The following is a 22,082-nucleotide window of genomic DNA, read 5'->3' as shown; positions in this document are numbered from 1 at the left end:
AGCAACACTGTAGCTGCGAGAGAGAGGGTCGGTGGGAGAGAGAAAGAGGGAGAGAGGAATAAAATATGAAATAATGAGTATAAAGTATGGAATAGAGATAACACGGGTGCAGGAGAAATAAGTATGAAGTAGAAAATCTTAATAATTAGAATAAAATATTTTTTTTAAAATAAAAATAGAGGTAAACGAGTGCAGATAGCCTTAGCAGCCAGCCGTCCGTTCGTTCACTTTATTACCCGGCCACATCGGCCGTCCTCCCCGGAAGCTTCTGGATGCTCGCCCCGCCGCCGCATCGCCGCCGCCGCTCGCCCCACCGCCACATCGTCTCCTCCGCACCCTCTCCCTCCCGGATCTCCCTCCTCGCGGAGGCTCGCCGCCCTCGTGCTGCTCCACGCGGACGACAGCGGTGCTTGCGGCCGCGGTAGCGCCCTCGGTGCGTGGGCCGGCGGCGCCAGCGCACTCGGCACGTGCTTCGCCGCCTTTTCCTCTCCCCCAACGTCTGCGTCGTGCAGATGCTAGCCGGTGGCGGCGCGCAGATGCGCAGTCCGTGCGTAGGCCTCCGCTTCTCCGCCCGACGCTAGGTGCCCAGGCCTCATCTTCGGAACTTTCGCCGGGGACGAGCACCAAACAGGTACGTGCATCCCTTCTCTTCCGTTCCTGCTGTCCGAAATCGAGTACCCAAACCCTAGCTATCTGTAGTTTGATCTTAAATCGAGTACCCAAACCCTACCTATCTGTGTTCGGATCTTATCTGATCCAGTTACAGCCATGCCTTTTACTGGATCTGACCCTGCCTCGATCTTAAACCGATTCACCCTTCCTTGGGTTCGGTTAGGTTGAAAATTGAAATACCTCGACGACAGTGGGGCGAACGGTGGCTTCCGATGAAAAATATTTTTTTCTCGCTGCTTTCTGCGGTTTGAGAAAATTGGCTATTTGCCATTGCAAACAATGGGCTTCGCAAAATTGCCATTAAAAAAATTGACTTCGTAAAATTGCCAGTCTAAACATGTACACTTTGTTTTTGTTGCCATAATTTCTATTTAGCTTCTTTGTTTCTGTTTTTTGGGGATTGTTCTCCACGCGAAAAGACATTGCTGTCCTTGGCTGCTGGGAGACGTCCGTTTGCACGAGATTGACTGCTGCTGGGAGACGTCCGTTCCGTTTGCACAAGATTGGATGTTGCTGGGAGACGTCCGTTTGCACGAGATTGGCTGCATCAGATGTCAGATAGATATAGTTCACATCCGTGTCCACTCGCACACGAACAACGCTCGCGTGCCCTAGACGTCCATGATGCAGGGCGGCCGTGATGCGGCACCGCCGGCGGACGCGCTCGCCGCCGCCACACAACCACCCGTGCTCAGCGCCGCCACGTCGTCACCCGCGCTTGCAGCGACCACGATGGCCGTCGGCATGACCATGGAGGAACTCGCAGCGACCTCGGCAGCCGTCGGCACGACCATGGAGGAACTCGCGGCGACCTCGGCAGCCGTCGGCACGACCATGGAGGAACTCGCGGCGACCTCGGCAGCCGTCGGCACGACCACGGTGGAAGTCGGAGTGACCTCGCCGCCCCTCGTCGTGGCCCCGACAGCAAGCGCACTCAGCTTGCTGCAAGCGGCCGACGCGCTCGGCAGGCTAGATGCAGCCCCAACGTCGTCATGCGCCCTGCCGGATCCTAGTCCGTCCCTCGTGGTGGACGCGCCCTCGCTGACCGGCGTTGACGCGGCTTCGCTGGCACCTGCGCTCGACGGAGACTCTGCGCCCTCGACGCTGCCTGACATGGTGCAACGTGCACTGCCTCCGAGGTGTGGTGATGTAGCCTTTTCGCTTTTTTGTTTCTTTTTTTTCAAATTTTTTTTGTGTAAACCGTAAACTGCAAACGATATTTGGTTTAGGTTTGATATGGAGGTTGATGATCCTATACCACAAGTTGACTGGGACAACTTGCAGATAGTAGAGAAACACGATGATGAAGGAAGAATTGAACTTTTGAATGAAAATCAAATATCTGTGCTTTTAGGGCTTAGAGATGAGGAGAGTGCACATGTGGCTGCACCAAATGATCGATCAATGGACATCGCGGTGGATACCTGTGACACGGGCAGAGATAAGCTAGAACGGTTTTGAGAATTTTTTGCGTTCCTGTAGTACAATTACATTATACAATATATTGCTCCGTATTCTCGTTCCCTTCCAGAAACATGACGCTGATCTTTCTGACGTCTGACGTAGCCAACGTGCAAACGATGATCCGCCCGACGTCCCCCAACAGCCAAGGGCAGCAATGTCTTTTCGCGTGGAGGACAATCCCAAAAAACAGAAACAAAGAAGCTAAATAGGGATTATGGCAACAAAAACAAAGTGTAAATGTTTAGACTGGCAATTTTACGAAGTCAATTTTTTGAATGGCAATTTTGTGAAGCCCATTGTTTGCAATGGCAAATAGCCAATTTTCTCCTGCGGTTTGGGGCGTTTCGCCTTTTTCGTGCAGATTTGTGTGCATTTGCTGATGCAAATTGGTGCCTTTGGAACCCTACAAGATGAGATCGAAGCCAACGACACGGAAGGACAGGGATGATATGGCCAGCATGACGATCACGGCGACGATGATGACGGCCTGGTTTTCCTCGCAATTTCTGCGTTGTCTTCACTCTGGCTTGGGCTGCTTGTGGGGTGTGCACTTTTCTCCCAATTAAGGGAGCAGTTTTCCTTCCTTATTATTTTTTCATTAGTTTTTAATGCTTTGTTTTTGCTGTTTTTTTTATTTCCACCTTTTTTGGTTAGTGTCAGAATATGATTTCTCCTACGGCTCACGATGAATTTGAGAAGGACGACTTCAGAGTGGATGACGGCAAAGAAGAAGTGGAAGGAGATGAAGAGGACCAGAAGAGTGACGATGACAGGTGAAGAAAGAAAAAGAAAAATAAGAGGTACCTGCATTTGTTCCTACTACGAATAGATGTGAATGTATTCCTCCAGCATATTTAGTTATGTGTAGAAGCATATTTGATCCGATTAAAGTTTTGGCTCCCATCTCTTATTGTCTCAGCCTGAGCTATTTACTCCAATCACGTGATTCACTTCTGTTTTCCTTCACATCATAAACTTGGATACTGCTTCGACGGCTACATTCAGATGTACCTTTTCTTGTAGATGCAAATGATATCTGTATTTTCAGTTTGGGAAAACAAATGTGGAGGCCATGAAGAGAGTGTTATGGTATCGCGAGTTCTTTTTCGCTTCCCTTTGTATTCAAATTTGCCTTTTTACTGACTTATTTTTTCTTGCTTGGTTTAGCTCTCCGAGTTAAAAAGCAGAAGCTCTCGGAGGGTATCGAGAAGATGAAGACACTTGTTCGTACTAGCCACAATAAGGCTGAGGAGGTAATTACTCAAGCTGAAGAACTCGCGCTTGCTAAATTGATTAGGCGTGAAGCTGACAGAGATCTTGTGCAGGCCTAAAAAATAGTTGAGGACTTGACTGGCAAGTTGGCAACGGCTACTGAAAACTAGAAAGCTTTGTGGAAGTCTTTTCGATCAGTAGCCGACCTTCTTCGGACTTCAGTAAATGATGGTCATTCTTGGGCTCAGTTCATTCCCTAAGTGCCGACCCGTTTCCAGGAGTTTGTGAAGCGGTGTGCCCATCTATGTACTAGGAATGTTTTTGCCTAGGTCTCAGTTCTTTCTCCAGACTTTTCTTTGTCCAATGTTGCTGATGAAGCCGAGAGCCAAGAGTATCTGGATGCTGTTGAGAAGTTGGAGCCCGAGGTCGATGATTTAGCTAGGAAGATTGTAGATAATCTTAACTTTGATGTTTCTTCTCCTGCTGACAATGCTTGATGTAGTCGACCTTTGTATTCTAGCTTCTGTAATAAAACACTATACTTGAAGACTGAATGGAGATTCTTTATTTTTTGTTGATGTCTTCTTTGTCTGTATTTCTTTGTCTCGTAAACAACCCGGCTTAGGTAAATTATTGTCTTGACAAACTTTCTTGATCTGTTGAGTGCTTCTCTGGCTTTAGTTTGTGCCTTGTAAACAATTCGGTATATGTAGATTGATGTTTTGGTAGACTTCCTTGATTTGTTGAGTGCTTGTCTGGCTTTCGTATGTGACTTGTAAACAACTCAGTATAGATCGTTGTCTTGATAAACTTTTTATTCTTGTTAGTATTGAAAAGACTTAGGACATCTCTAGCTGTTTCTTTTCGGCTTAACTTGGAGTGTGGTCAGCATTTGGTCCTATCTGTGGTTGCAAAAACATCATAGGATTGACAAGCTTTCGAGTACTTCATGGTTGAGTTCTGGAAGCCTCGTCTTGTTCCTTCAAGTCTTGTTGAGCAGAAACAAGCGTCGTTCGAGTGCTTTCTTGAGCGAAACCGTGTAGCGCTTCTTGGGATCTTCTGAGTGTAGCCCTCGAGCCTCTTGCCATTAGGAATAAGGAGCTGGAGGGCCTTGTCTTGGAATTGCTCTGATTTATGCTCAGGCTTAGTTTAAGTCATTTTGCTTTTTGGTTCGGGTGTTAGCTTATTAGCTACCCTCATCGGTGGGCTCAAGTATCTTTTTGGCTCTTTTGCTCTCGATCGGTATGCTCAGGCGTATTTTCAACTATTTTATTTTTTTGGTTCGGGTGTTAGCTTGTTAGCTACCCTTATCGACGGGCTCAAGCATTTTTTCAGCTCTTTTGCTCTTGGCCGGTATGCTCAGACGTCTTTTCATCCATTTTGCTTTTTGGTTCGGGTGTTAGCTTATTAGCTACCCTCATCGGTGGGCTCAAACATGTTTTTAGCTTTTTTCTCTCTATCGGTATGCTCAGGTGTTTTTTTCAGCCATTTTGCTTTTTGGTTTAGCTCATTGGAAACAACTCGGGGAAAGCCATAATAAGACATATGTTGTCTAGAAAGAACCATCTTTATTGATCATGAACATTGATAAGTCATAATAGTACATATGTTGTCGATGAGCATCATCTTTATTGATCATGAACATTGATCTCTTGTGGCTTGTATATATATTTTTCCTTGAGTTGTTTTTATGCGTAGAATCTTCTTAGCTGGCTGATGTGTCATGTATTGTTGACTTCTTTTTCGCCTTCGGTTATCAACTTGTATGTGCCTGGTCTGGTGACTTCTGTGACGATAAAAGGACATTCCCATAGACTGAGTAGTTTATAGCGTCCGTCAGTTTTTTGTATTCTTTTTAGTGCTAGGTCGCCGACTTGTAGTGATCGATGCTGGGTATTCTTGTTGTAGTGGCGTCTTAATCCTTGGAGGTATCTTGCTGATTGAAGGGTAGCGTTTACTCTGACTTCTTCTGTACTGTCGAGTTCTAATCTTAAGGTGTGTTCTGCTTCTCATTCGTCATATTGTTCTATCCTTGGTGACGTCCAGATCAAGTCGGCAGGTAGTATGGCTTCTGATCCGTAAACCAGGAAAAAAGGTGAGTATCTGGTGGCTCTGCTTATTTGAGTCCGTAGCCCCCATACGACTTTGGGTAATTCTTCAATTCATTTTGATCTATAGTCCACTAGTTCTTCATACAATCTTGGTTTTAATCCGGCTAGTATGAGTCCATTAGCCCTTTCCACCTGTCCGTTGGCCTCTGGATGTGCGACTGATGCGTAATGTATTCTGAAGCCGCAGTCCTGTGCCCAACTTTGGAATTCTACGGCTGTAAAGGGAGAACCCAAATCTGTGATAATTCGATTGGGCATGCCGAAGTGGTGCATAATATCTTGGATGAACTCGACTGCTTTGGCTGCGCTGTATTTTGCGAGTAATTTGTATTCAATCCACTTGGTGAACTTATTAATTGCTACAAAGATGTACTCGAAACTGTCTTTTGCTTTCTTGAGAGGTTCTACTTGATCCAGCCCCCAGCAGGAGAAAGGCCAAGCGGGTGGGATGTAGATGAGGTTGTGAGTTGACACATGAGCTTGTCTTGCGAACATTTGACAACATTTGCATCTTCTGACGAGTTCTTCTGCGTTTTTTAAAGCGGTTGGCCAGTAGAAACTGGTGCGGAATGCTTTGCCGACTAGTGTTCTTGAAGCGGCGTGATTTTCACAGCAACCTGAGCGTATTTCGTCTAGGATCTCTTTGCCCTCTTCAAATGAGACACATTTTAGGAGTACTCCTGATGATGCGGCTCTTCTGAAGAGTTTGTCTCCTACTAGGACGTAATTCTTGCTTCTGTGAATAACTTGGGTAGCTTCCTCTTTTTTTGCTGGTAACTTATTCTCTTTGATGTAATCAATAAAAATCTAGATCCATGAAGTGGTGATTACCAAAATCTAGGTGTCATTAGCTGAGATTTTAGGGGTTATCTCACTGGGTTGTTTGATAGAGGGAGCTGATAACTCCTCTGTGAATACACCGGGTGGGACCTTCGCCCTGTCTGATCCAAGCTTGGTGAGGACGTCTCCCGCAATATTAGAATCGCGTAGGATGTGTAGAATTTCTAATCCTTGAAAATATTTTTCGAGCTTTCGTATTTCAGCACAGTAGGCGCCCATGTTTTCTTTGGTGCAGTCTCAATCTTTGTTGACTTGATTGATGACTACTGCTGAATCGCCGTATATGAGTAAACGCTTGATTCCGAGGATAATTGCCACTCGTAGCCCATGGATGAGGGCTTTGTATTCTGCTTCATTGTTTGTAGCTTGCCATAATATCTGAAGGACGTACTTGAGTTGTTTTCCGTCTAGAGAAATGAGAAGGACGCCTGCACCGGCTCCGCCTAGCTTGAGTGATCCATCAAAGTACATCTTCCAATGATCAAGGATTGTACTTGACATAGGTTGAATTTCTGTCCACTCGGCAACAAAATCGGCCAGGGCCTGAGACTTAATTACCTTTCGTGGGGTGAAATCGATATTGAGAGCACCAAGTTTAACTGCCCACTTAGATATGCGTCCTGTTGCGTCTCTGTTGTGCAGGATGTCTCCGAGTGGGAAATCTAGCACCACGGTAATCTTGTGGCCTTCAAAATAGTGGCAAAGCTTGCGTGAAGTGATCTGGAGGGCGTAGAGTAATTTTTGCACATGCGGGTACCGAATTTTTGATTCTGACAGTACTTCGCTGATGTATTATACGGGGCGTTGTACTTTATATACACGCCCTTTTTCTTCTCTTTCTACGACAATTGCTGTGCTGATCATTGTAGAAGTTGCCGCGATGTACAACATCATGTCTTCGTATTTCTTCGGAGGTGTGAGAACCGGTGAGGAGGTGAGGTATGCCTTGAGCTTCTTGAAAGCTTTGTTGGCTTCTTCTATCCAGTCGAACTTGTCTGTCTTCTTTAGTAATTTAAAGAAATGTAACCCTTTTTCGTCCAGTCTTGATATGAAATGATTGAGGGCCGCCATGTAGACTGTTAGTTTATGCACATCTTTGACACTTTGAGGAGGGCCCATCTCTGTTATGGCTCGAATCTGCTTGGCGCTTGCTTCGATTCCACGATGACTGACCAAGAATCCGAGTAGTTGTCCTGAAGTAACTTCGAATACACACTTGTTTGGGTTTAATTTTCACCTCCATCTTTTCATGTTTTCGAAGGTTTGCTTTAAGTCTTCAATTAGTGTATCCGGGTTCTTTGTCTTTACTTCTACGTCATCTACGTATGCTTCTACGTTTTCGTCGATCTGATCACCGAGGCATGTTTGGATAGCTCTTTGGTAAGTGGCACCAGCATTCTTGAGTCCAAATGATATGATTTTGTAGTAGTAAGCACCGAATGGGGTGATGAAAGATGTTTTGCTCTAGTCTTGTTCCTTTAATGCAATCTGGTGATATCCTAAATAGCAATCAAGAAAGGATAATAGGGCAGATCCTGCTATTGAATCAACTATCTGATCAATGCGTGGTAGCCCGAACGGATCTTTCGGGCAGTGTTTGTTGAGATATGTGTAGTCGACACACATGCGTCACTCGTCCGTATTCTTTTTCTGTACCAGAACTGAGTTTGCTAGCCAATCTGGATGTAGGATTTCTCTGATGAATCCGGCTGCCATTAGTTTTATAATTTCTTTTTTAATTGCTGCCTTCTTGTCGGGTGAGAATCGTCGTAGTCGTTGCTTCACTGGCTTGGAGCCTTCATTGATATCAATTTTGTGCTCAGCCAACTCTCTTGGCACACCTGGCATGTCGGCCAGCTTTCAAGCGAAGATATTTTTGTTGTCCCGAAGAAAATTGGTGAGCGCGAGTTCCTATTTTGCCGAGAGGTGGACATTGATGGTTGCCATTTTGGAGGGATCACCGGTGCCTAGGTCGATTTGCTTGACGTCGTCTTCTTTTGGTGGTGCTAGGATGTTGGATTTTTTAGCCGGTATCACTAGCTCTTCTAGGCTCATTTCTGCTGCAACAGTGGCTATTTCTTTTCTTCCATCGGCGGCCTGTGCTTTTTCTGCAATTTGGATCACCTGAACATCGTAGTCAAAAGCACGCTTTAAATCACTCCGAAGAGAAAGGACACCGTTAGACCCTGGCATCTTAAGCAATAGGTACGGATAATGCGGTATTGCCATGAATTTTGCTAGTGCTGGGCGTCCGAGGATTGCGTGATATGAATCGAAGTCCACAACTTCAAACTTGATGAACTCTGTACGGTAGTTCGAGGGAGTCCCAAAAGTAACTGATAGAGTGATTTGTCCAAGTGGCATTGCAGCCTTGCCGGGTACTATGCCATAAAAGGCGTGCTTGTTGGAGTAATCATCTCGGCAAGTTGTAGTCCCATCTTCTTTAGAGTTTCTGAGAAAATGATGTTGAGTCTGGCTCCCTCGTCGATTAGTACTTTTATGACAGTCATACCAACAATAGTTGAATCTAGAACGAGTAGGTAATGGCCTGCATTTCCTACGCTAGTCCATTGATCTTCTTTTGAAAATTGGATTGGATACTGTGACTAATTAAGATATCTTGGTGTAGTAGGTTCTGCTGCCATGATGGTTCGTAACGCTAGCTTTTCTTGATGTTTGTTTCTGGAATCTAGAACCCTGGTAAAGATTACTGCTACTGTCCCCTTGGATTTTTGGAATCCCTTGTCTTCGTGGTTGTCTTTTTCTTTTTTTTGATTGACTTCTTTGGTATTCTCTTTACTATCTTTCCTTGTGTATCGATCTTTGAAGGTGTAGCAATCTCCGATGGTGTGATTTCCTTTAGGGTGCAAGATGCAACGCATGTTTTCAATGTCATCATACCTCTTGGGTTTGGAAAACTTCCTTGATTTGTCAGTCACTGCTATGGTGTTGTCTGGTCCACGTTTTCTTTCCTGATGTTTGTTGTTTCGAGGATTTTGTTTGTTCGGGTTGTCTTGGTTGTTTTTATCCGGGAATCTTTCTCGTATCTTTTTCTCTACGGTAATCATCTTTTCCACTGTTCGTCTAAATTTTTCATTGTTTCTTGGGTTTTATTTGCAGAAGTCTTGAAACTGCCACCTAGCCATGATTCTGTGAGAGAAAACTTCGATTACTTCTCGTTAGGTGATGTCATGTACTTGAGCTCGTAGTTCGCCAAACCGTCGATAGTAATTTCTGAGACTTTCACCTTATTTCTGCTTGAGTCCTTTTAACTTTGCGTGGGTGATTGGTTGTGTAATGATATCCGCGAAATTTTCACAGAAAACTCTTTGCAAGTCCTCTCAATTTTAATTGATCCTGGATTCAATTTGTCAAACCATTTAATGAGCATGGTTTCTAGGGCCATGGGAAAGAACAAGGTCTTGATGTCATTGTCTCCTCCGGCCAATTCAATTGATTGCGAGTAAATCCTGAGCCACTGCCTTGGTTCGGTCTTGCTGTCATACTTGGAGTGGTTGGACGGCTTGAACTTGTGAGGCAGTCGTATTGAAGCAAGTCTGTTTGCAAAACAGGGGAATTTATCATGCGTTCTGGCTTCTGTGTATTCTGATTCTGCGCCTCCGTCTTGCCAACTGTTGTCTTGGTGAGAGTAGTTCTGTGTGGCTGTCTCAGTAGGTGCTTTGCTTCTGGCCTTTCTTGGTTGTTCGACTCGATCGTTTTGACTATGATTTCTTCTACTTTCTCTGTTGTGACTTCCACTTGGTCCAAGTCTCTTGAAAGCGGACTTCCTTTGATTTTGATCTTCCTGCTCATGAGATGTTGATTTGTCAGGTAGTCTTGAGCGAGCCCTTCCGTCGTGCGTCCTTAGGACTGTCGATCGGAGAAAGTCCCGGAGCTGTTCTTGTTTTTCATTGGGATGTGAAGTCGCCCTGAGTTCTTCTAGTGTTTCTCGGATCTTATCGTAGGGTGTATTCGCTGCTCGTCCTTCTTCGACCTCTCGCTCTGATTTTCTTCTATTGTACTCGGCTAGGTCTGACTCATATTTGATCCAAGCTTCCTTGCGCTGCTTAGCACGGCGTTGACGTCCTTGTTTTAATTTGTTCTTTCTCTCTCTGGCTTGCCTCTGACTCTCAGTCTCACCATCGTGCCCCTGGGTAAATGGTGATATGTTGAATTCGAATTCATCTGAAGACCTGACGTCGGGCACTTTAGGGGGAACCAATGGTTATCGAGGACGGCGAATCATGAATACTTCTCGAGCGTGAGTTGTTCTGTAATCAGCGTTGGTTTTTGTACTGTCAGAGTTGTTGATAACTTCAGTAGAGGCTTCAGGGTCGCAGATCAAGTCTCCTTCTTGGTAGGGTAGAGCTGTTGTTGTTGTTGTGTCAACTAGCCGGGTACTGCTATCCTCAGGAACAGAACCTGACCAGTGGATGATGCAGTTTTGAGATGTTACGGTTAGTACGAGATCTTTCAGAGCTCCTGTCAGTGGTGTTCCAAGCACTGGATTAAGAGATCTTTCGAGCTGTGCCCGATAAGACGTTGCCATGTTGCCGAGACCGAACGGAAAAGGATCCGTCTTCTTTAGAGTGCTCTGAGTCTGCTCCGAGTTGTATTCTTGATAGGTTGATGTCGCGTTCCGGAGCCTTATTGGAAAAGAACTTGGTTTTTCGAAAGAACTCGGATAGGACTCCATCTCGGAAGAGGATCCTGAGTTTGAATCGGATGCGTGAAGCCGCGAAATCTGAGTTGGATCGGACATCGCGAGCTTTGCGAATTTTCCAGCAAGTTGATTTGTCGTTGTCGCCGAAATGGAAAGGTCTTGATGATGATCTGAATCTTCGAGGAGACGGCCTTAGAGCTTGCCATCGTCGTCTGCCTCGCAAATCCATGAACCGAAGATGAAGGTTGATCCCGCCGAGAAGATCATGTTGGCGAGGTCCGTCGAGCTCTCGGGTGCAAATTCACTGAAAGCCCCTACCTGGTGCGCCAGCTGTCGATGTTTCACCACCGATAGCCTGCCACGGGGGTACCCGGGACAGTATGTTCGGGCTTCAGCGTATGCAGAACTCAACGGTAAACGTAAAAGACAGTCGATTTATCCTGGTTCGGACCCTCGATCATGATCGAGTAATAGCCCTACGTCCAGTCAGCATTAGCCTTTGCGTTGGATTGATTGTAAAGTGTTGTGTTGCCTAAAAGTCGCCCGTCCCTAGGAACCCTGCCTCCTTTATATAGTCAGAAGGTCAGAATCCTAGTCAATTTACAATGAGATTTCTTAGTAGGATTACAGAATAATACTACTATTAAGATTACAGGGAAAAAATCCTAGTTAGACTAGATCTTCTCTCTTTCTTGCGGGGTATCCTGTGAGTCCCGCACTGACAGTCATGATGCCCGAAAAAATTGTCCTTACATGTTAAAGAATGCTACCTCTGCATTTTCTACATTTTGTCCGTCGCGGGTCTATCAGGTTTCCTATATGTCTGAATCGATTTTGAGTCACTGTGGTTCACGTGCTTTATTATTGGTATAAGTATCTGTGCTTCATAAGCCAGAATGGTATAAGTATCTTTGTTGCAGACATGTAGTTGTTGCAATGAAGTTTCATATTTTACTGCTTTCTAAAAGTACTCTGGGTAGAATTATAAGGCACCGCTGCACCATCAAAATGTCTCCTTTTCATACCACACACTACCTGCTGCCCAATTTCATGCCTATCGTAATCCTACATGGTCAACGCAATAAACTGTTCTTTCTACAGGCCAGCAACAGCATGCCACTTCAGTTAATCTGCAGATGACTCAGATACCAATGCCATACTGGCCTATAGATTTGAAGGATGGCCTGCAGCTATTTTTGGCCTTTTATCCTTTTTTTTTCTCTATCAACGTTTCTTATCATATGCTTCCACCATCGCCTCCCTTCCAAACCATTTTTTTTACAAACGAAGGTTTCCAGGTCACTGTCAGACATGCCACATGTTCTCTTTAGTTTAATTCAGTTCTATGTTGTTTGTTATACATGGAGCATTTTTCTGAAAAATGATGTATGACGCCCCTATTCCTCCTACCTGCTCAACCTGCTGCTATTATTGCATACCTATTTTAACGTTTCCTTTCATCTCTCCCCTTGTGTTTTCCCTGCTCTGTTTCATGCCTCATGATTGCAAACCACTAGCCCTAATGGATGTGTTATGAAACCCATCATGTTCATGTTTCTTATTGAAATCATGAAAACTTTTTTCCACCTTTGCTTCTCTTTGCTATGACATTGACAGTTTGCTACATAGGCTCTTTATTTTCCTTACTAACTTTGTACAATTAATATCTATGTATGATATCCTATTTATCACAATGTGTAGTCTCTGCCTACCTTACATAGTGCAGATATCAAATTTTGGACTTGCATCTCAATTTTTTGTGGTCCACAAGGGAGCATGTTAGTCGATGCCGGCATTTAGCTACCCAAGCTACAAAGAAATACTTCTACTCCAGCAAGAAAGGCACTCCCTGCCTTACTCCATATCATGATACATCTAAAAGGGGCAGACCCAGTGCCGGAGGCTCCCACACGAGTAGGGTCTGAGGAAGGAAAAAACCGAAGCAAGCTTTCCCCCCCGTAAAATCTGCGAAGAGGCTGCTTTGAACCCGTGATCTGGTGACTCAGTAAGACAGCTCTCGCTACTGGTCAATGGACCAGGCCTGTCCTTTCATATCACGATACATCTAATGACATGTAAAAATTAGATGAATAATAGTAATAGTCAACGTTCCAAAGAGATGTCTCATCATTTTTGTTATTAATTAATCATGTAAATATTAGCTATGCAAAATTTTACCTTTGCTTCGTACAGTTCTATTGATCTCTCGGTACCATGTCAATACTAGATACGGTAAACACAAAAAAAAACTTTACCCTGTTCAAAGCGTCACTTTCCCTTCAGGTGCTCTAGCTACAAATATAATATACTTATTACATAATGATCTTATTCAATGCTATATATTATTATATAAGAGCATCCTAAAAGATTTTTCATATTCTTTCTAAATATTAGGAATAGAGATTTTAGTAAAAAAACTATTCTCTAGTAGCTTTTCTAAATGATCATTTAAATATAGTTATCTTCTATTCTAGATTTTTTGTTAGCTAAAAATAGAAGATGAAAACAGCTCTTTAGAGTGCTTATGGAATATAGAAAAGCTGTTGAAAAATAAAAAGATATAAAAATTAATTTTTATATAAATGACTCTTGATTTAAAGAGTGAGATTTAGAAAGACGAATGCTGTAAGTCGTTTTACCCCGCGCTCGCCGGGGGTATTCTAGTAAGTTTCCCAGCCAGGGAGATCACTGTTCCACTGTTCATCCACAGACATCCCATCACCGCCATCCGTGTCTGTGTGCCACCAGAAATACCAGCCGTCCACGCCAGTCTCCCACCAGAAACGTCTCCCCTCAGACCCGACCACGCATGCCCCTGTGCCTCTTCCTCTCCACCGGGCCCGTAAGGCAGAAAAAGGCCCGTCAAGGCAAAAAAAAAAAAAACGCATCGACGGGCCCGGTTGTTTAAACAGGCTACAGGAACTTCGTGAGGTAAGTCCTTTTGATACTGTTTTACGTGCTCATCAGTACACTGCAGGGGCAGATCTGTACAACTATGTTTCAAAGTCCATCTTTATTCTGTGTAATTTTCCATGCAGAACTATCCAAACATGCAGCCATATCAATTAACTTATTTGATGCATTATGGTTTGAGTTGCATTGTTTGTATTCAGTAATTGCGGTTCTATTTTATGTTGTCGTTACGCAGCCTCAGTTCTCTTTTAACAAGTGTTGTGTATTCATATGCTATATTTCCAGGTTCGCGGTCTCTACGTTTGGGTTGCTTCTGTTGGTTTCACAGGATCAGCTGCTGTTTTTTTACAATTATCGGTGCATAACTTTGCTATTGCTTTCTGCTTCTTCTGATGGTGCATATTGTGCCTGTTAGGGTAACCTCGTGCTGATGCAACCGTTGCTTACTGAATTTGTGACAAAGCGATGATTTAACTGCGTGGCCCTATGTTAGTTCTGAGCATTGATGCTGACAGTATAAAGGGGTGTTTGATCCAGCTACTAAAATTTAGGAGACGTGTTGAGAAGATGTTGCATGGGGTGTTTGGATATTAATAAAAAAATAAATTACATAATCCGCCAGTACTCTACGAAACGAATTTTTAAGCCTAATTAATCCATCATTAGCATATGTTTACTGTAGCAAAACATTGTCAAATCATAGACTAATTAGGCTCAAAAGATTCGTCTCGCAAATTAGTCGCAAACTATGTAATTAGTTTCGTAATTAGTCTATATTTAATACTCCATACATGTGTCCAAATATTCGATGAGACAGCGACTAAAATTTAGGGAGGGCAACCAAACACCCCCTAAAGCGTGCTCCTACCTTACCTCTGATGCATATTTATGTCTTAGATTCTGTTTGCATCCTTATGTTTGGACATATAACTGCTTTTACTTCCTCCCTGCAGTTTTTGTTCCACTACAGATTTTTTTTCTACCTTCAGTTCTACTAATTTGATGCGTTTGTGCTTCCTTTCTCAGTAGGTCCTTCTAAGTTTGTGACCAGTCTGGTAAATAAATCTCAAAGGACTTCTACTGGTCTCGAAGGATTAATATCTGCACTACATTCCGTAGTATCCCTGTCGTTACACAGGAGATTCAGTTTGCCTTGCTCATAAGGTGATCTGCCTATGCTCTAACCTCTTTCTAAAAAAAACTCACCTTCAATTATCCTGATTTGGTGTATTTGTTGTTTTTAGACACGCTATCTCCTGCTACATCTATGTTCAGTGTCGTTCGTCTCAAAAGAGTTCTTCTACTGATTCCAAAGAATTACTCCCTGTTCTTCAATTTTTGTTTCATGTTCTCTTAACGGTTTATTTTAGTGCAGGAAATTGCATTTTCATACTCTGTTATCCTGATAAACTCATCAATACATGTGATAGGTCCAATAGGGAAGCCTCTATAAACTAGCATGTTCTATGCAGTTTACTTTTCGTTTCGTATGGTCACCTCTGCTACTGACAGTGTGCGGTTCACATTCATAACCTGTTATCCTCATAAACTCATCGATGCATATGACAATTCCAATAGGGAAAAGGTAACATGCAATAATCTCTGAGTCGAAAAAATAGGTCCTGTTTCCTCTCAATTTTCTTTCAACTCTTAACATCTTTCTCTCATATTACTTCCAGGGCAACTATTGGTCACTACAAAATTTCCACTTACCTGCATATATACCCATACACCTATCATGTAAATATCAGCCGCTTGCAACGAGTGTATAAATATTAACAAGGCAAAATTTGGCCTTTTGCCTTGTGCAACTCTACTGTAAATGCAGGGAATGCAGACATATACATCTTCCATATATGTGGCTTATTCAATACAAAAGTTATAAATTATAGTTCGGCCTGCTCGCAGCGAAGCGCGGGGTGCCATCTAGTTGATGAAATTTCTCAGCCTCACAGTACTTGTACGGGGTACCACGTTGACACGCTTCCACAGAGAATCCTTTTCACAAGACCGTCTCTTTTTTGTACTTGGCATTTCCTCTTGCGTGCTAAATCACATTTCTAGTTTCGTCCTCGTCCTCGAGAAAGAAATTAAAGGCGAAACGTTTTATGTGTCGTTACACTTTCTGAAAATCCATTTGCTCCGCTTTGCTTCAGTACATTTTTTGAATTCAGCCCACGGGCCTTTTTTTTTTCGTGACTGGATACGGATCCACGCGCTGGTCAGCTGCCATTTTAGGTTTTGGCACATGTAGGTGGATTAGAGTGGAATTAAATTAAATTTTATTTTATTTTATTTCAACATATATGGATTGAGTGGATACATATGCATCTAAACAAAGCCTTTGAAAGGATCAAGATGCTCAAGATGTGGTGAATTGGATTAATTCTAATTTTTTTGCAATAATTAAGCCATATATTTAGCCTATTTCACCAATTGTGTCTAGAATGTGTTTCTATTGTTCTTCTGTACAAAAGTTTTGCATCCTAGGTTCTAATCCTACTTTAGCATGACAATTCTAGGAATGTAAAGGCATAAAATGAATTGTTCAAATGTAAATGCTCAAAATAAAGAGAGGGAAAAGAACGCGACGATGTTTTTCTGAGGTATCGGAGAGTCGCCACTCCCCACTAGTCCTCGTTGGAGCACCCACGTAAGGGTGTAGCTCTCTCTTGATCCACATAAGGATCAAATGCTCTCTACGGACTGATTCTTTGACACCCCGTCACGTTGAATCACCCACAACCGCTCACAACATGACTTGAGTCATCCATAAGCTTCGTCGGATGATCACCGAGCTCCCAACCACCACCGAACCATCTAGGTGATGGCGATCACAAAGAGTATCAAGCATAAACTCTCACTTAACCAAGACAAGCCTCATAAGAAAGGTGAATGCACACTTGCTACTCCATATGCACTAGTGAGGTCCTTAATCTTGGATTATCAACTCTCAATCACCACTCTAGGCTCTTGCTCTCCCTTACACTTCAAAGTCGTTTCACAGCTGAACAATTGGGCAAGAGACCTCCCATGAGCGAGTGGGATAAGTATTTATACCCCCTCATTCTAAACATAACGGTTGGAGGCCAACTCAGCAAATTTTGGGATGACCGGATGCTCTGGTCAGTAGTACACGTCACTGTGTCACATAGAGCCCTTAGCTCTGACTAGACTCTGACCTACGTCCGGTCATCACACACCGGACACGTCCGATTGACAAAATGACCCTATGGATGCTCTCTGATGTTGATCGGACGCAGGCACCCTAGCGTTCGGTTATGTACTGTTTAGCGTCCCATGACTGTAGCTGCTGATCAAATGAACTGACCGAACTCTTCACGCTACGTCCGGTCACAACCAAACCAGCATCCGGTCAGTCATTTGACCCTTCATTCACTTCAAATTCAAAATCCTTCGAGAATGAAGTTGACTTCTATCGATCTTAGGGCTATTCCTGAGCTACCTAGTGCTAAGTTTGACATGTGTGTACCACACCTAATCCATTAGACTCATCTAGGTCAAGCTACTAGTCCATACCCCCCTTAATAGTACGGCCAAAGAAAAAATAAAGTTCTAAATTACTCTAAGTGTCTCTCTAACACCAAACGACACTTAGAACTAGTCCGTCCTTAACCGTGTCGTCCATCCTTTGAAAACCAAAATGATTTCCATCGACAGGGGCATGACAACCATGATTGTCCAATCAATTTTCATTACCATGACCTAACTCAAATTGCCTCTGCAAAACACACGTTAGTTATAGTAATCTCATGTCGTCATTATTCATCAAAACCGAACTAGGGGCCTAGATGTTTTCAATCTCTTATTTTTGGTAATTGATGACAACACAACCTCGAGTATGCAATAGAGACGAGTGAGGTTTTCAACATGCTTGGTTCATATAAGCATTTGACAATAAGAACAAAGGAGTTAGGCATGCTTGTATGACCCAAGCCAACATGGTGTACTAAAAAAATATTAATTAGCATGAGTACATGAAGTAAAGCTCATTTGAAACAGAGTAAAACACAGAAGCACAACAAATGAGCATAACCAAGTGACATGATATATATATATATATATATATATATATATATATATATATATATATATATATATATATATATATATATATATATATATATCAATGTAGAGAGCACACATGTCACATAAGTCTCACAATCACATGTATATAATACAATGCATGAAAGTAAACGTGAATGCACGAAGTATCACACACAAAAGACGAAAAGAAATGAATCGAGACCATCTCACACGCCCCCCCTAGATCTAACATACTCGCTCCCTCTCCCCCTTTGGCGACAACCACCAAAACCTAAGAGTCAAACGATGGGACATGAGCAGTTAAGTCGGGCGTTGAGGTGCGATGAGATCTGGAACTGAGCTGCATCACCCTCTAACCCTGAGCTCTAAGCGGTTTGACCCTTTGTCGCTAGAAGTGAAGATGAAGCGGTCTGGGTTTGCTCAGTAACTGGCGCGGCCTATGACTCTGGAGGTGTCACTATAGGAAGTGGAGCCACATCTGCCGCTGTCGCTATCGCTGAATCCTCAAGTGTAGGAGTGACTATCTGAGGTGGCTCAGATGATGCAACAGATGATGGAATCATCTCGGTAGTCCCGGTAACTAGAGCAGCTATGGTAGGGATAGAGACTCGAAACACTAGAGGTGTAGGCTGCCCTATAAGCTCACTGAAGGTAGCGCCGAGACTCTTAGAGACTAGGGTGTCCATCACTAATGCTGAAGAAGTTTGAGTTAGAGTGAAGCCCATAACAATAGGAGTAAAGTGCGGACCCTAAGCTATCCCTGGTGAAGCAAACCACTAAGACACCTGCTCTGTAGGTGAGGCAAACTGAGGAGCTGGCTGTCTCTGATTCAGAAGCCCATTGGGCTATATAGCTGGAGTCACTAGAGTGGTGATGGCAGGCTGGCCTATATGAAGTGTAGACTGCTAAGGAGCAACCCCAATAGCAGTGAATACAAGCTGCATGAAGCCAAGTAACTGCTACTGAATCATAAGCTGCTACTGCTGCATGGCCTGCTGCTGCCGCTGAAACTCATCCTGTCATGCCTGAACCTGAGCAAGTTTAGCTGCGGTCTCCTATACCTGGCATGTCTGGTCCTGTCTTATCCGCTCAACTACATCTAGAAGTGCTGGGTCAATCTACAACGGCTGTGGTGGAGCTGAGCTAGAGCCACTAGCCTCTGTTGTGTGGTCGAGGAGCCATCTACGGAATCGGCTGATAGTCATCATCTGAGCTGTCAGTAGGGTCTTTCTCGACCACATCTTTCTACTGGGCATCTAGCTCCTCCTCCTCTGTCTCTGCAATGCCCCTGATGATCTCATCTTGCTGAGCTGCTATCTCTGGTACCTCTGGGCGATGGCTTGGTTGGAGAGGTGTTCTCGCACGACTGTGACGTAGCATCTGGCTCATGTCATACTATGGAAACTCAATAGTAGCACCGTTCCACTCTATCAGTCTCTGGGGACTTGTGTGGAACTGCCTTTTTGAAAGGTCCTAATATGGCTAGAGAGGGTGAATAGCTTATTTAAAAATCTACAAATCAACTAGAGCAATTTGATTAGTATAACAAATAGCGAAATGCAAACTTGCTCTAGCTCTACAAGGGTTGTAAGCCACCTATCCAATAATTCTAGTTACTATGATCACTATAAAAGCATCTAGGCCCCTAGTTGGGTTTCGGTGATTAATGACGACACGAGATTACCATAACTAATGTGTGTTTTGCAGAGACAATTTGAGTTAGGTTATGGTAATGGCAATTGATTGGCAATCATGGTTGTCATGCCCCTATCAATGGAAATCATTTTAATTTTCAAAGGATGGACAACAAGGTTAAGGACGAACTAGTTCTAAGTGTTGTTTGGTGTTGAAGAGACACTTAGAGTAGTTTAGGATCTTGTTTTTTTCTTTGGTCTTACTATTAAGGGGGTATGGACTAGTAGCTTGACCTAGGTGAGTCTAGTGGGTTAGGTGTGGTGCACACTTATCAAATCTAGCACTAGGTAGCTCAGGAGTAGTCCTAAGATCAATTGGAGTAAACTTCATTCACATAGGATTTTGAGTTGGAAATGAATGGAGGGTCAAATGATTGACCGGACGCTGGTCTGGTTGTGTCCGGACGCTGGAGGGTGAGTCCGGTCAATTCATTTGATCAATTGAAGTCATCTGGTACTGATCAAACACTGAGTAAAAGTGGACCGAACGCTGGGTGACAACGTCCGATCAACTCCAGAGAGGTTTTAGAGAGGGAATTTCTTGACCGGACGCGTTAGGTTAGTGCTGACTGGACGCTGGTCAGGGTCCGGTAACTGACCGGACGCTGAACAGTGAAGTGATCGGACTCTGGGTGCCAGCGTTCGGTCAACATCAGTAAGGTTCCAGAGAGAATTTTTTGACCGGACGCATCCGGTCAGTGCTGACCGGACGTAGGTTAAAGTCTGGTCAGAACTTAACGACTCTTTCTGACACAGTGCTGGGGATAACTGATCGGAGCATCCAGTCACCCTGACCAGAGCGTTCGATCACCCCACAGAGTGCTGACTTAGCGTCCCAACGGTTTGTTTTAAGGAGCGGGTATAAATACTTAATCCACTAATCCAAGGGAGGTCTCTTGCCCATTTGTTCAGCTGAGAAACACCCTTGAGAGTGCAAAGGAGAGCAAGAGCCTAGTGAGGTGATTGAGATTTAAGAATCCAAGATTAAGGTCCTCATTAGTGCAAGGAGAGTAGCAAGTGTGCATCCACCCTTCTCATTAGGCTTGTCATGGTCAAGTGAGAGTTTGTGCTTGTTACTCTTGGTGATCGCCATCACCTAGATGGCTCGGTGGTGATTGGGAGTTTGGTGATCATCCGACAGAGCTTGTGGATGACCCAACTCAAGTTGTGAGCGGTTGTGTGCGATTCATCGTGATGTAGTGTCAAAGAATTAGCCCGTAGAGAGCACTTGATCCTTGCGTGGATCAAGGGGGAGCTACACCCTTGCATGGGAGCTCCAACGAGGACTAGTGGGGAGTGATGACTCTTCGATACCTCGGCAAAACATTGCCACATTCCATTACCTCTCTTTACTTTAAGCATTTACTTTTGAGCAATTCATTTGATGTCTTTACATTCCTAGAATTGCCATGCTAGAGTAGGATTAGAACTTAGGGTGTAAAACTTTTGTGCGGTGGAATAATAGAATCACATTCTAGGCAGAAGGGGTGAAGTGGGTTAAGTGTAGGGCTTAATTATTGCAAAGAATTTAGAATTAGCCTAATTCACCCCTCTCTTAGGCATCTTAATCCTTTCAATTGGTATCAGAGCCTCGTGCTTGTTAAATTAGGCTTAACCGCCTTGAGAAAGATGTCCCACGGGGATGGACCTCCTCCTATCTTTGAGGGAGATGATTTTTTTATTAGAAAATCCACATGTTGGCTTATTTAGAAGCTTTAGATGTTGGAATTCTTAGAGCTGCCTCACAAGCCTTCCTAAAACCTAAGGATCCCACACACCTTCAAGGCGATGAAGTTAATTACGAGAAATGGAATGCAAAGGCTAGAAACACCATCTTTAGAGGCCTTTGCAAAGATGTTTTAACCATGTGCGGAACCACAAGGACGCCCATGCACTATGGTCAGATATTTGTGCGATCTATAAGGGAACAAAGAGTGAGCGTGAGGAACGCTACCACCTTGTTATGAAAAAGCTTAATTCATTTGAGATACTTCCTAGAGAAAGTGCTAATGAGATGTACTCATGCCTGAATGTTCTTGTAGAGGAAGTCAATGGGCTAGGACTTACACAAATGCAACCCTCCGATGTTGTAAGAAAAATCTTGAGTGTCCTCCCCATTGATAAATATCGGCATATTGTGATCGTGCTTCATTAAGGTGATCTTTTCACTGCTACACCAACTCAAATATTGGGAAAGATCAATGCACATGAGATGTATATGCACATTACACCATAAGATGACTCTTCTTCCACCAAGAAGAAAGACTTAGCATTCAAGGCAAGCCAAGAGAAGAAGGGCAAAGCAAGAGTTGAACATGAGAGCTCAAGTGATGATGAAATTGATGATGTAAGTCTTGCTCTCATGGTGAGAAGAACCACCAAGATGCTTAAGAAGCTCAACAAGAACGGTGTCAAGTTTGATGGCAAGAAGAAGAAATTCTTCAC

At 43.7% G+C, this 22,082-nt stretch overlaps 1 long non-coding RNA gene across 3 annotated transcripts in view; it reads left to right on the top strand.

Annotated features, from left to right (window-relative positions):
• The first annotated feature begins 225 nt into the window (after positions 1-225).
• LOC136485822 (uncharacterized) overlaps positions 226-22,082 on the top strand; it is a 53,348-nt gene continuing 31,491 nt past the window's right edge. Inside the window, exons 1-3 of one of the 3 annotated variants that reach the window (XR_010766568.1) lie at positions 226-631; positions 2,547-2,679; positions 2,791-2,936. This is a non-coding gene — a long non-coding RNA (uncharacterized lncRNA). Of the gene's footprint in view, positions 632-2,473; positions 2,680-2,790; positions 3,040-22,082 lie in introns of those variants that run through there. The other 2 variants (XR_010766565.1, XR_010766567.1) reach the window with 2 other exon arrangements.

Source organism: Miscanthus floridulus, chromosome 1 (assembly GCF_019320115.1).
Source record: "Miscanthus floridulus cultivar M001 chromosome 1, ASM1932011v1, whole genome shotgun sequence".
NCBI lineage: Eukaryota > Viridiplantae > Streptophyta > Magnoliopsida > Poales > Poaceae > Miscanthus > Miscanthus floridulus.
The sequence above is the reverse complement of the archived record's forward strand: the minus strand, read 5'-3'. Positions and strand labels throughout refer to the sequence as shown.